This window comes from Mytilus edulis, chromosome 3 (assembly GCF_963676685.1).
Source record: "Mytilus edulis chromosome 3, xbMytEdul2.2, whole genome shotgun sequence".
NCBI lineage: Eukaryota > Metazoa > Mollusca > Bivalvia > Mytilida > Mytilidae > Mytilus > Mytilus edulis.
The window spans coordinates 63,291,555-63,306,487 of NC_092346.1; the positions used below are offsets into that span (position 1 = coordinate 63,291,555).

A 14,933-nucleotide genomic window follows, 5' to 3' on the forward strand; every position below is an offset into this window, starting at 1 on the left:
ATTTTTTCGTTTTGAATTTTTCTTGGATTTTTGTTATTTCATTTTTTGGAATGTGTATTTTATCAGGATCATTATTTTTCCTCATAATTTTCACAAATAACAGAATGTTTAATCTTTTTTGACTGGTGCATCGAATGTGTCTTTAATAAACAACTGTTTTCAAAATTGTATTGTATCGTCCCTAACATGCATGAACTATTTGCCACTGAACGTTAAACAACCATCAAACCTAGCAATTAAAAAACTGTTAAATGAATCAATTTTTTAAAATGCTATATTTCTGCATCACGGGATGTAGTGATGATACCACCATTGTCTAATATGATGGAGTTAAAAATCAGTAATTCGGATGAATCTCACGTGAAATGTTTCATTTACTTAAAAAAAATCTGAAGGTATTTTTTTATGGTTTTAATCAAATTTTAGAACAAAGATATTATTTAAATAATTTTATTTCAAATATTTACGTGAATGTAACGTTTTCAAAATTCCTGTGATTTATGCATGAACTATTATCATAAGATTCAAATGGAACTTGTTCACGCAAGTTTCAAGTATATGCTCGTTTGATGTGAAAATCAGACGATATTAATTCATATGAGTGAAATTCCATGGGCAGGACGAAATAAAATTATTTCTGAGTCCGTAGAATTTTATATTGCATTACGAGGAACTTTACGACAGTCGACAGGGGAAATGAAAATAAAATATACTCATTCAGATCCCGACACACATTTTTTTCTCCATTTCTCTGAGAAAGAATAACGTTATATTCTGTACACCATAACGTCACACGTTTTTGGTCAAATTCTAGGCCTATCGATCAACTTTGAAGCCATTTATTTCAAAAACAAGGATGGTGACATATGAGTTTCTATACGTGTATGGATTCACTATGCAATCCTGGATATTATGTTAGTTTTTTGTTTTTCTCCGTATATAAGAAAATAGCCATCCGTTCGAAAATCTAAAAAGGAAAGCCGAAAAAAAGCATTTCCCCTATATAGCTAAGTAAATTTGTCGCCAAAATTGACGTTTTCCTATGAAAATTACAAAAAAACAAAAATGGTGACCCCCATTTTTTATTACATATTCCGATGTAACTCGATTCAAAGTAGACGTATGCCAAAAATTTTGGAAATCGGGAGATATGCCATTCGGTATCGTGTTACCTTAACTTCTTATCTTTCTTCCTAAGAAGTCCCTGCATGAAGTCAGCCTCATAATAATAAAGAAACAAGTCGGCAAGTAGAGGGGCACAGCAAGTTGTTCCCATTGGAATGCAGACAGTCTGTTGAAAAACACGTCTTCCGAACGTAACAAATATGTTGTCAATCAAGAAATCAAGCATCTTGATAATATCAGTTTCAGAGAATTTTTTGTTCGAATCAGAGTGATCCTTTACAAAGTAGGATTTCTCCCTCCCTAAGACAAGATACTTGTATCTACGTTGGCCATTCTTTTTTACGAAGCAAAGCAATACCAACTATTTCAATTTGTCTTTTAGTTTGGAATGTGGAATACTAGTGTACAGAGTAGAAAAGTCAAATGTTTTAATACTGTTACAAGATGAAAGAGAGTTAGATTGTATGTACTCTAAAAGATCTTTGGGATTTTTAAGTATCCACATCTGATTAACGCCCCTCTAGAATAGGCAGTTTCACAATAACTTTTAATGTATGTGAAAAAAATTATAATATTGAATTTGCTTTCATTTTTGTATTCCTGAATTTTCAAATCTTACAGCTCTATGGAATTTCGAAAATGACCGCTAAATTGCGAACTGACTTAATATTTATCGTGACCGTTTCACATCATGAATATGATCATATTATATCCCACCTGTACAAATTTCATCGAATTCCATTAAGTAGTTAGTATTTTTTCTTCGTTTATATTTGAATGGTTAGTAATTGTTGTTACGTCTTACACGGCAAAAATGGCATTATGAACACGGATTTTTTGCTTAATTATGTAATAATGCATAATTATTTTTTTTTTAAATTAGGTTTGATTTAATTTCGATTCAAATGATGAATCAAGACAAGGTTTTATTTAATAAAACGCAGAATTGATTTTGTTTTTGTCCTACTTATGCATCAAGAAATGGTCAAATGAAAAATAGACCGAATACCGTGCGTAACGTCTATATAAATCGCAATTTTACAGGAGCTGGCAAAATAGTGCTAAGGAGGCTATTTTGCCGGAGCTTGACTTTTTCCCGAGAAAAAACGGTCGCGTATGATCTATGGTTTTTCATAAAAAAAATGTTGATCCCTAATTTGATAAAAAGACATATTGTGGCAAAACAGATGACAAAAAAAATCATATTCCAGATTTCCCTCACACCTTCTAGACTAGTTGCTAGCGAAAAAAATATGTTAGAACAAATAATTCTAACTAACCCCCCCCCCCCCCCTTATTAATACCAATACCCCCTTTAAAGTGAAAGGTTGTTCCCTAAGTCGTATTAGAAATTAAGGGCAGATGACGGGTGATTCGGTGTGAAAGGAATTTACTAAGAAAAAGGAACAGAAGGTGGTTCTGATTTAGGAGTAATTTACAGAATATAGGGGAGACCGGGGTTGAATGAGACACTTTTTATGTTCTTGTCTATACATACAAATCAATTATACGCAGCTTTCTCACTAGACCTAGCAAACTAGACAAACATCTCGTGTACATTTTTAAAAGGATTTGAATCCACTAAAGCTATTTCTTAAGTCTCATCTGACGATTTAATGGGGGTTGTCGCATGTCACTACCTACCCCGTGTGCGGGGTACGTTGAGACAGGGGTTGGGGTAAGTTGTGACATACATACAGTACTGGTAGTCCTGTTCACATGTTCAGATGTACATGCTTTGTCACAATTTCAGAAGGTGGAAGACCTACTAGATGGGTTATACCTTGTATTGCGCGTGAAATACGCTATGTTAAGAGCTTTTCCGTCAGTCATGTATTCTTTGTCCTTGATCTCATTTTTATGGTCAAGGAACTGTTTTGTCATATGAAATACCGCACTTATATTTAATTACTAGTATGATAATTTCTATGTTTGGTATTATGTACATTTGTATATTGGATTCTTGCAAGGTGTACATGTCATTCAGACAGTGTTAACCGACAACCTCATTTCATGTCCGTATCACAGATATCCATAGAAATATATGCAATAGTCTACTGTATTCGGTGTATGAATGAAGCACTCACACCACATCTTCCTTTATCTATATATGAATGAAATTCAATTATAATAAAAGCAGGCGAGACATTTCAAACATGGTAATGCCATATAGTGAATGTCTAAGCAGTGGCTATCTTTTACGATGCTCTAAAAAATACTATTAATATTAATAATACTTTGTAAAATAATCAAGATATATGAACGAAGATAAAAAAAAAAGGAAAAAGAACCGTTTGTGCTGTCATATAAAACTAAAAGTATAAAAACTAACAGATGCTGCTCAAATACAACCATACTTCTGTGTAATGTTGGACTGAAAGGGTATTACCCTTTAAAAATTATTTTGTTTAAGATGAATGAAAAAGCTTTATTTTATAAGACACATAAATGCTGACTTTTAAGTATATATATATAATGCCATATATACATAATGAAGACATAATCTTTCAATCAGTTTAATTGAGGTCTGGAGCTGGCATGTCAGTTAACTGCTAGTAGTCTGTTGTTATTTATGTATTATTGTCATTTTATTTATTTTCTTTTGTTACATCTTTTGACATCAGACTCGGACTTCTCTTGAACTGAATTTTAATGTGCGTATTGTTATTCTTTTACTTTTCTACATTGGCTAGAGGTATAGGGGGAGGGTTGAGATCTCATAAACATGTTTAACCCCGCCGCAATTTTGCGCCTGTCCAAAGTCAGGAGCCTCTGGCCTTTGTTAGTCTTGTATGATTTTAAATTTTAGTTTCTTGTGTATAATTCGGAGTTTAGTATGACGTCCATTATCACTGTACTATTATGCATATTTTAGGGGCCAGCTGAAGGACACCTACGGGTGCGGGAATTCTCGCTACATTGAAGACCCATTGGTTGCCTTCGGCTGTTGTTTGCTCTATGGTCGGGTGGTTGTCGCTTTGACATATTCACCATTTCCTTTCTCAATTTTATAATGCAGTTAAATGATATACTGATGCGTTGGTATGTGATTGAGTGTGGTTTGCATTGCCATTTGTGGATAAGGTTTTATATAGCAGATGCTGCTCAAATGAAAATATCATTTTGTGTTACATTGTATTTATGTTGCATTATTTCATAACTTTTCCTCACTGTCCAATTATACGTCTTTTTGACTGAACAATCTAGTTTTCTCCTACTTTGAAACAAAAACACCGGAAACAAAAGTGTTTTATGTCAGATGTTGTTTGTGTATATCCCTTATTTGGATTGAAAATAATTCTTATTGGAATTAATGGGCGAAAAGACTCACAATATACTTGTCTGAGGTTGTCACAACCTGCCCTGTTTGTGCTGTATCAACCTGCCCCTATGAAGTGTTGGTCACGTGGCGATCAGGCGTGGAGAAACTTATTGTACTTGGATTTTATATGATATCACACATTGAGCCCCGGATTTTTATCTTCATTTATATATCTTGATTATTTACAAGGTATCATTAATATCAATAGCATAAAAAATATTTCGAACATCGTAAAAAATACTTACGGCTTAGATTTTCAGTATTTTCTTCATAAAATCTTCAAAAACGCTTCTATGGCATAACCATTTCTATCTCGATGCAATTTGAAAAAGACTTCACGAAAACTTTCTAAATATGCCATAATTTCTTCTCTAAAGGAAGATTTACAGTCACTGTCTCATTCAACCCGTGTCACATTCAACCCCAGTCTCCCCTAACGGTATCAATTAATAATGCTTGAACATGTCACTCTTCCCTCCTCCATATGATACCTGGCGCGTTTTCAAAAAAATAACCAGGTCTCCAGAATAACTTGACGGTACACCTATTTTGACTTCTTTTTTTTATGATATAGACAAAAGTGTCCAATTATTTAAAGGCAATTTGTGTTTATTTCGTAGAATTTTCCTTATAGTCCAGTCAATCTATGACCCTAACCTAGAAGTAACTGCAACAGAAGATTTTTAAGTTTTAATCCTTAGCATTATATCCCAGATATAAAGAAAAAAGTCCCATAAAATCTAACTTGAAAACTAAAAAATCACGATTTTAAAATATCTATTGAGATGTGCATTGATAAGGGAGATAACTCTGCAAAAATTGGCAGAACAATCAAGAAAATTTATACAAAACTTTACGCTTCTATTCAACAGAATGTATTGATTCTGGATATTTTAGCCGTCTTTAGAGTATATAACAAACAACTCTAAAGGTGTTTTCATATCTTTTATCCAGATTTCATAATTCATTAGTTGACAATTTATTAGATTTTCAGCGGCATTTCAAGGTAAAGAATCTTAAATTGAATAAAAATAATGAAGCATATATTCTTCTTTTTGTGATTTAAATTAAAGTTTCTTTAAACAAGGTAGATGATGAACAAATATAATTTACAAATATAAACAATACCAAATATTCATATTATAATGTTTTCAAAATGATTACATAGCCATAAATTTGCAATTTCTGTAATGAAAAGCGAGCCATGAACAAATGAACAAAAACATACCTAGTATCATTTATCCACCACTGAGACCTATATACAGTTTAGGGCTGGGGAGATGGTGTGTTCAAATTAACATGGCCAAGTAGAAATGCATATGTAAATCTTATTTATATATCAAATAATTAAAGCATTATTCTTTATAGCTTACAATGTAGAGTGGGTTTTGCTCATTGTTAAAAGCTATACTCTGGCTTGGTGGAGAGTTGTCAGTGGGGGATCCAGAATTTTTCATAAGTAGGGGCCCATTGACTGCCTAGAAGAGGGGCCTGCTCCAGTTGTGCTTCAGTGATTCCCTATAAAATCAAACAAATTTTTCCCAGAAAAGGGGAGGGGGAGCCAGATACCCTGAAAAACGGTAAACCCTCTAAATCCTACTGTTTGTCTCATTGGCAATTATATTACTTAAGTCCTTAGAAAAATTCTCTGTAGATTGAAACTTTATATTCCTTCATTGATCTGTTATCAATATATACATGATATATACAAATATATTTAATATTTTTACTTTTAGGGATGCCTCATAAAAAAGCAATACCTGCAGGGATCTCTTGATAAAGCTATTGGTGCAGTGAATTCTAACAAATTAAGCATATCAAAAGCAGCAACAGAATATGGGGTTCTGCGGACAACTATATCCCACCATTTCAAGGGAAAATACGACAACCATTTGAATGGGCCTTTAAAAATGTTCACAGATGAGGTATAGACATCCTTAATCAACTTTGTCAAGTATATGGCTGAAAGTGTTTCCCATTGACAAGAAGGATGTCAAAGGGCCAAGTGAGCTTTTCCCATCACTTGGCGTCCTTCGTCCGTCGTCGTCCATCGTCATTGTCCATCGTCGTCGTCCGTCGTTGTTAACTTTTACAAAAATCTTCTCCTCTGAAACTACTGGGCCAAATTTAACCAAACGTGACCAAAATCATCATTGGGTTATCTAGTTTAAAAAATGTGTGGCGTGACCCTGCAAACCCACCAAGATGGCTGCCATGGCTAAAAATAGAACATAGGGGTAAAATGCAGTTTTTGGCTTATAACTCAAAAACCAAAGCATTTAGAGCAAATCTGACAGGAGTAAGATTGTTAATCAGGTCAAGATCTCTCTGCCCTGAAATTTTCAGTTGAATCGGACAACCGGTTGTTGGGTTGCTGCCCCTGATTTGGTAATTTTAAGGAAATTTTGCTGTTTTTGGTAATTATCTTGAATATTATTACAGATAGAGATAAACTGTAAACCGCAATAATGTTCAGCAAAGTAAGATTTACAAATAAGTCAATATGACCGAAATGGTCAGTTGACCCCTTTAGGAGTTATTGTCCTTTATAGTCAATTTTTAACCATTTTTCGTAAATCTTAGTTATCTATTACAAAAATCTTCTCCTCTGAAACTACTGGGCCAAATTAATCCAAACTTGGCCACAACAATCTTTGGGGTATCTAGTTTAAAAAATGTGTGGCGTGATCCGGCCAACCAACCAAGATGGCAGCCATGGCTAAAAATAGAACATAGGGGTGAAATGTAGATTTTGGCTTATATCTCTGAAACCAAAGCATTTAGAGCAAATCTGACACGGAGTAAAATTGTTCATCAAATGAAAATCTATCTGCCCTGAAACTTTCAAATGAATCGGACATCGTGTTGTTGGGTTGCTGAGCCTGCCTTGAAATAAGTAATTTGAAGGAAATTTTGCAGATTTTGGTTATTATCTTGAATATTATTATAGAAAGAGATAAAATGTAATCAGCAATAATGTTCATCAAAGTAAGATCTACAAATAAGTCAATATGACTAAAATGGTCAGATGACCCCTTAAGGAGTAATTGCCCTTTATAGTCAATTTTGACCAATTTTTCATAAATTTTTGTAATCTTTTACAAAAATCTTCTCTGAAACTACTGGGCCAAACTTAACCAAACTTAGCCACAATTATTATTAGGGTATCTTGTTTAAAAAATGTTTGGCGTGACCCCGCCAACCAACCAAGATGGCTGCCATTGCTAAAAATAGAACATAGGGGTGAAATGTAGATTTTGGCTTATATCTCTGAAACCAAAGCATTTAGAGCAAATCTGACACGGAGTAAAATTGTTCATCAAGTGAAAATCTATCTGCCCTGAAACTTTCGAATGAATCGGACAACGTGTTGTTGGGTTGCTGCCTTGAAATAAGTAATTTGAAGGAAATTTTGCAGATTTTGGTTATTATCTTGAATATTATTATAGAAAGAGATAAAATGTAATCAGCAATAATGTTCATCAAAGTAAGATCTACAAATAAGTCAATATGACTAAAATGGTCAGATGACCCCTTAAGGAGTAATTGCCCTTTATAGTCAATTTTGACCAATTTTTCATAAATTTTTTTAATCTTTTACAAAAATCTTCTCTGAAACTACTGGGCCAAACTTAACCAAACTTAGCCACAATTATTATTAGGGTATCTTGTTTAAAAAATGTTTGGCGTGACCCCGCCAACCAACCAAGATGGCTGCCATTGCTAAAAATAGAACATAGGGGTGAAATGTAGATTTTGGCTTATATCTCTGAAACCAAAGCATTTAGAGCAAATCTGACACGGAGTAGAATTGTTCATCAAGTGAAAATCTATCTGCCCTGAAACTTTCAAATGAATCGGACAACGTGTTGTTGGATTGCTGCCTTGAAATAAGTAATTTGAAGGAAATTTTGCAGATTTTGGTTATTATCTTGAATATTATTATAGAAAGAGATAAAATGTAATCAGCAATAATGTTCAGCAAAGTAAGATCTACAAATAAGTCAATATGACTAAAATGGTCAGATGACCCCTTAAGGAGTAATTGCCCTTTATAGTCAATTTTGACCAATTTTTCATAAATTTTTGTAATCTTTTACAAAAATCTTCTCTGAAACTACTGGGCCAAACTTAACCAAACTTAGCCACAATTATTATTAGGGTATCTTGTTTAAAAAATGTTTGGCGTGACCCCGCCAACCAACCAAGATGGCTGCCATTGCTAAAAATAGAACATAGGGGTAAAATGCAGTTTTTAGCTTATAACTAAAAAACCAAAGCATTTAGAGCAAATCTGACATGGATAAAATTAATTATCAGGTCAAGATCTATCTGCCCTGAAATTTTCAGACAAATTGGACAACCTGTTGTTGGGTTGCTGCCCCCGAATTAGTAATTTTAAGGAAATTTTGCAGATCTTGGTTATTATCTTGAATATTGTTATAGATAGAGATAAACTGTACACAGCAATAATGTTCAGCAAAATAAGATCTACAAATAAGTCAACATGACCAAAATTGTCAATTGACCCCTTAAGGAGTTATTGCTCTTTATAGTCAATTGTTAACAATTTTCATAAATTTTTGTTAATTTTTGTAAATTTTTAGGAAATATTTTCCACTGTAACTACTGGGCCAAGTTCATTATAGATAGAGATAATTGTAGCAACAAGAATGTTCAGTAAAGAAAGATCTACAAACACATCACCATCACCAAAACACAATTTTGTCATGAACTTATCTGTGTCCATTATTAATATGCACATAGACCAAGATGAGCGACACAGGCTCTTGAGAGCCTCTAGTTAATATTGACAAAGGTCCTAGCAACAAATAGATCAACAAACTCCTGAACAGACACTCTGAATTACATGTGAAAACTTCCTGAACAGCAGGACAAAGCCAGGAGCTGTATGTCAAATGTCACCGTTGTGGATCAATACTTTAAATTGCTCATGGACACAGTTGACAGCTTAGGTTTGACCAATTGACCAAACCAAATCTGCAATTGTGATGAATCTGGCTTGAGTTGAAAAGAAAAAAAAATGAGAAAAATGTTAACACTAAAAGGGTCCCTCAGCTATCAACAGAAAGTGATGGTGCATGGTAAAATCACAGTAGTCAGTACATATATGTGCATAGCTGCTGATGGACATGTCCTTCCGTCTTTTATTATTTTTGACATTGACTTGATAGAAAAGGCCAAGGCTAACAATATTCATATTATTGGTTTACCACCATATACCACACATCTTCTTTAGCCACTTAATCTTGCCATCTTTGGTCCCTTGAAAGAGAATGGTAAACCAAGTAGCAGTGACATTAGGAAACCTCAACAAGTCCGCCACCATAGGCAAAGCAAAGTTTTCTGCTTTATTAAGGTATTTATATATACTGAAATATATGTTTAACTATTGTTTTGGTATAACTTTTTTTTTTTTTATTGCAATGGGAAATTATCATTCAACAATTCAAATTAATGCCAAAAATTGAAATAGAAAAAGGAAGTCCCTACAAACTGGGTTTTTTAACACCAGCAAACTGGGTTGTTCCCTGCAAACAGGGAATACCCCACTTTTTCTGACATGCCTGACTTGAGCCCAACCTGTTAAATAACATATCAAATGATCAACCCTTTCTGCTTCAAGTTAATCACAATAAATGGATAAAAATAGTGGTATTTACACAACTGATGTAAGTTGACCATTGTTTTTAGTTAAATTATCTGCATAAAAACTGGAGCTGTCTTGAAGCTTCATCCTATTTCAGGTCAGTTTAACAATTGATCTTGAATATATCAGAACAAAATTTGCTGTCTATTTTGAGTAAAATCTTTACTGCTTATTCTTTTGTAACAAATATCCTCTCCTCACAGTTTGTAATTCAGTCATTTTCACGTCATGCTTCCCACGTTGTTCACCGCTTGGGTTTACCAATCATCAAAAAGGGTGGTAAATCAAAACTTCAACGAGAAAAAAGTATCTGCTTACGCAAGTTACGTTATCTCCAAATTGATTCATAATATTTATATCATGTATATAAAAAATCAATACTATACATTTTTTTTTAGAATAGTTTGCAACCGACTTTAAAGCCATCTGACGACCATTGAGAGAGAATTGTATCAATTTCAGTGCTGACGGTAACTCCTCGTCTTTATTTTCAAAGGGAAATAACTCCAACTTATTCCATAAACCAGTAATAATACATGTAACATCAAATTTCTTTACAACTATTTTTTTTTAACTCATGTGTGTTATGAAGGTAGATGTCACAGTTGTTATGTGATTTTATTTTTGTTGTGTGTGTTGATATTTAGTTTTTACATGATCCTGTTTGGGGTTCAGATTTGCAAGTATCATTTTCATTATTAATTAGATTATAAATTATTTTAAATATTCAATCACAATCCAAATTCAGAGCTGTTTTAAGTTGAATAATGATCCATACTTGCTCAACTGTGCAGCTCAACTGTTCAGGGTTTGACCTCTGCAGGAAAATCTAGTTTTCTGTCACTCAACAGCCTTGTGTTGTTCTCTAACTAAATTTTGACTCAAGCAAATGTTATGAAACTTATACCCAATGCTTATTACCACAAAACACAGATTAAGTTCAATTTTGGGAAGTGTCACTTTAACCGTTGTTGAGTTATGTACATACCTATTGGTGACCTTCTGCTGTTGTCTGTTCTATGGTTGGGTTGTTGTCTCTTTGACACATTCCCCATTTCCATTCTCAATTTTACATGTATCTTTATAGTCTTTCATGCAGCAGGGCATCATCTGTGTTCCATGGACACATTCCCCATTTAATTTTGTAAGGTCTTGATAATATCAATCAAGTTCCCATGAAATTTTTGCTGTAGTGTTATAATTTTGCTTATTATCTCTTTTGATGAAGAGAGCGGAAATAAAACTGCTGCTAAAAATATTTTCCTGTTAACAGTAATTCAAGTTTTTATGAAAACAACAGATTCCAAGAGAACATTCATTACATGTTTTAATACACTGGAATTGTACAAAAGAAGAAAGGAATCGCAATGAATCCTTTATTGGAAAATTTCAAGGCAACTGAACTGTTGAGCTAGTTGCCCTAATTTTCATAGATTGTCTGAAAAGATTTCATCTTGCATTTTCTTCTTTTGTGTTTCTACAATTTTGTCATGAATCATCTGTGTCCTTTATTAAAAATGCACATAGACCAAGGTGAGCAACACAGCCTCTAGCTAAAAGTTGTATACAAACAATGTCAAATCCACCAGAAAATAAGTTTTTCTCAATTGGCGAAAAATAAATGAATTCCACAATATAGGTAACCATAAGGCCTTCAACAATGAGCAAAACTCATGCTGTATATTCAGATATAAAAGGGCAAAACTTGACAAAATTTTTAACTAATTAAAAGTTTCAAACTAAAATAAACAACAGTCTTATTTATAACAAAACATTAAAAAAAGAAAAATGACAGTTTTATGCCCCAGACTAGTAAAATTTTATTGGACTGGAAACTAATTGTTTAAATATTTGTTAAGACACATCAGAAAATTGTTGGAATATCAGTCTGTGAATTTGTTGATGGAAAAGATTGTGGTGCAGACTGGTGTCGCTAGATCTGAAAAACTAGTTAGGGCCATTGAAAGCCCTGGTTCATACTTAAAGAACCTACCTAATCTTTTTGAATGTTTTTGTATGTTAAGGCTCTGGAGGAAGCATTGTTGCACATGACAGCCTTATAGGTGTCTCATTTGCACTCATACCACATCTTATATCTATTAATTCATCAGAATCTTGGCTTATAGATGAATATCAATGATTGAATAAAAAATTTGGTATATTATAGGGCATGTGCTACCAGAACTGGGTAGGTTAGACAAGATAAGTGGAACCCTGCTTTCTGTTAATAAAATTGTACATTTCTCCAAAAAAGTTCTGTTATATGCACAAGATTTTTCTCTTTTGTAATGCAACAAATGTTATATTAGAAAAGGGATACGTACATTTTTTTTAATTTTATGTTAAAAACTGTTTTATATTTTATACTTGTAAACTTATTCAGATAAAACTTAACGTCGGTGCTTTGCTTTTGCGCCAATTGGCATTTCATTTGCACCACAAACCATATTTCATTTGCGCCAAAACTGAAACCTTTCATTTGCGCCAATATGACAGGTAAATACAGGTAAATAATGTAAAACATCCTTTGTTTTAAAAAGACTTTTAATGATAAAGTTTGCATAGTTTAAACATATATATTTAGAAATCACTCATTATCAAACCATACAAGTTATGATAAACCTTGATAAAACCCAGTTCTGTTATCATAAAACCTATTAAAAAATATAACAGAAAGCACTATATAACTGGAGTAAAAATTTTAGACAGTTATAAGCACTGTACACTATAGTTAGTCTGTTCCTTTCACAAAACTTGTGAGGGACGGTCCCGTTGTATTCATGTCTGGAAATGTCGCCTCTTAAGTGCATACCATATTTATCCAAAGGATATAGTCTGTTTTTTCTGTCTGCCATTGTTGAACTACAGTCCATATCAATTGTTGTTCTGGCTTTCCAAATTTGTGTGGGTCTATTTTTATTTACACCTAAGCGACTTGTCTCCATTTTGCAGAACATGGGATACCTGTATGTGTGGTCACCAAAAATTACAGACTTATCATCTGTTTGTCTCTGAATTGACAATGAATATCTTGACAGCTCAATCATGTGAACACTACATATAATTTGAAATCATGGCTTTGTGACTCTCAGTTTTGTGAAAGAAAAAGAGTATGAACTCACTGAAATTCAATTCAAACAGGGGAAATACTGCATAAACAAACCTTTTAGAGCAATGAATATTTAACTTTTCTGTTATATATTACCTGTTTTACCTGTAAAATGGCGCAAATGAAATATAACTTTGTGGCGCAAATGAAAGATTGGATTTTTTAAAAATTGGTGCAAATGCAATGCGCCCCTTAACGTCATGGGTCCTAATTTTAACGAGACAATAAATTGTTCATTATTGTCTGATCCGCCAACCAACATAGCTGCCATGGCTTAAAATGATGAATATTTCATGCAATAAAGAATGCCAATATATTGTTTGACTTCATCACTAGATTATTTTATATCAAAAGTTGTTGATTTAGGATTTTGAATTTGTTTCATTATTTAGGCTTCAACTTTCTCATTAGGTAGAGATGGAAAATTTGCTATAAAAATCAAGATAATTTTAATTAAATTAGATTTAGTTACAGCTAATGAGTTCTGTCTTAATTGGCAATTAAAGAACTTGGAATGAAGATAACAAATTAAATTCTTTTTCTATCTATTGCATAACAAGAAATCAAGAATTGAAAGATTTACATTTTTTTTTAACTCTTAATAAACAAATACATTTAAAACCAAATTGATTAAGTTTACAACTAATTATTTGATATTATTCATTATCTTTAACACAGTGGCAAAGACTCATTTATTAGTACTGATAGAAATTTATTAGATGGCAAGATGGATTATCTTATTTTCCTAATTTTATTTGTAGAATTCTACGACTAATGATAAGCCACAACAATCAATAATTTTTTTCACGCTCATGGATTCACTGTGCTGTATTAAGGAAGCTGAGCTAAGATGTATCCGAGTAATTAGCAGGAGAAAAGAACTACACAAGGTACGAACTATTTTTAATGTATTGATGTTGTTAATTTCAAAAGATGTAATGTCAACATAGCTCTTTATGGAATGAATTTCTATAATTGTTGTGGAATAACTGATTATTTTTACAAGATAATATTTACGTTGTTATTGATTGTGTAAAGGTGTGATGCTTTGTCTGTTGTATTGGGAAACTAGCTATTTATGTAGGTAAATGTTAAAATGGGGACAGGGTTATAATTATTCTCCTATTGAATCACTTATTTAGAGATAATAATGAAAATGTTAATATTGTCTCTTGTGTAATAAAAAGAAGAAGTCATTAAAATTTAAGAAAGATGTTATCAAAAATAGTTAATGTATAATTTATAAGATATATTATGTTATTATTCTTTTCTTTTTTTTTTTTAAACCAAAGTGATTCCAAATATGTTTTTAAGTGTACAACATTTATAATAAAATACCAATTGTTTAAAGATTGCTAACTTCTGAGGGAACTTGCAGGTAATTTTCACTATTCTATGATAAACTTGTCTATCCACCTCCTAAACTTCATCCAAAAAATATATTTTATTTGAAATTTGTTTAAGGCATTGCCTCTCTTTAATTTTTTTTAGCTTATGATTGCTTAGTTGAAAGAATGTAGAAACCAGGAATTATTGAATCTTGAATAATTTTGAAATCTTGAAAAAAAATTAAAAAAAATGTATGATGAAAATTAACCCAATTAAGGATGCATGGCTAAGGGGGTTAGTTACAATATGTAGCTCATACTGAATTATTAGTGAAAGTACTTACAAAAATTTTACAGATTAATCGTAAGTGTATTGAT

The 14,933-nt window shown here is 32.6% G+C and overlaps 1 protein-coding gene across 2 annotated transcripts in view; it reads left to right on the forward strand.

The window, feature by feature from the left end:
• Positions 1-4,946: 4,946 nt before the first annotated feature.
• LOC139514429 (rap guanine nucleotide exchange factor 4-like) overlaps positions 4,947-14,933 on the forward strand; it is a 113,917-nt gene continuing 103,930 nt past the window's right edge. The window contains exons 1-3 of one of the 2 annotated variants that reach the window (XM_071303698.1): positions 4,947-4,985; positions 6,184-6,372; positions 13,989-14,117. The gene's annotated coding sequence lies outside the window, so the exon portion shown is untranslated. Of the gene's footprint in view, positions 4,986-6,183; positions 6,373-9,214; positions 9,828-13,988; positions 14,118-14,933 lie in introns of those variants that run through there. The other variant, XM_071303699.1, reaches the window with a different exon arrangement.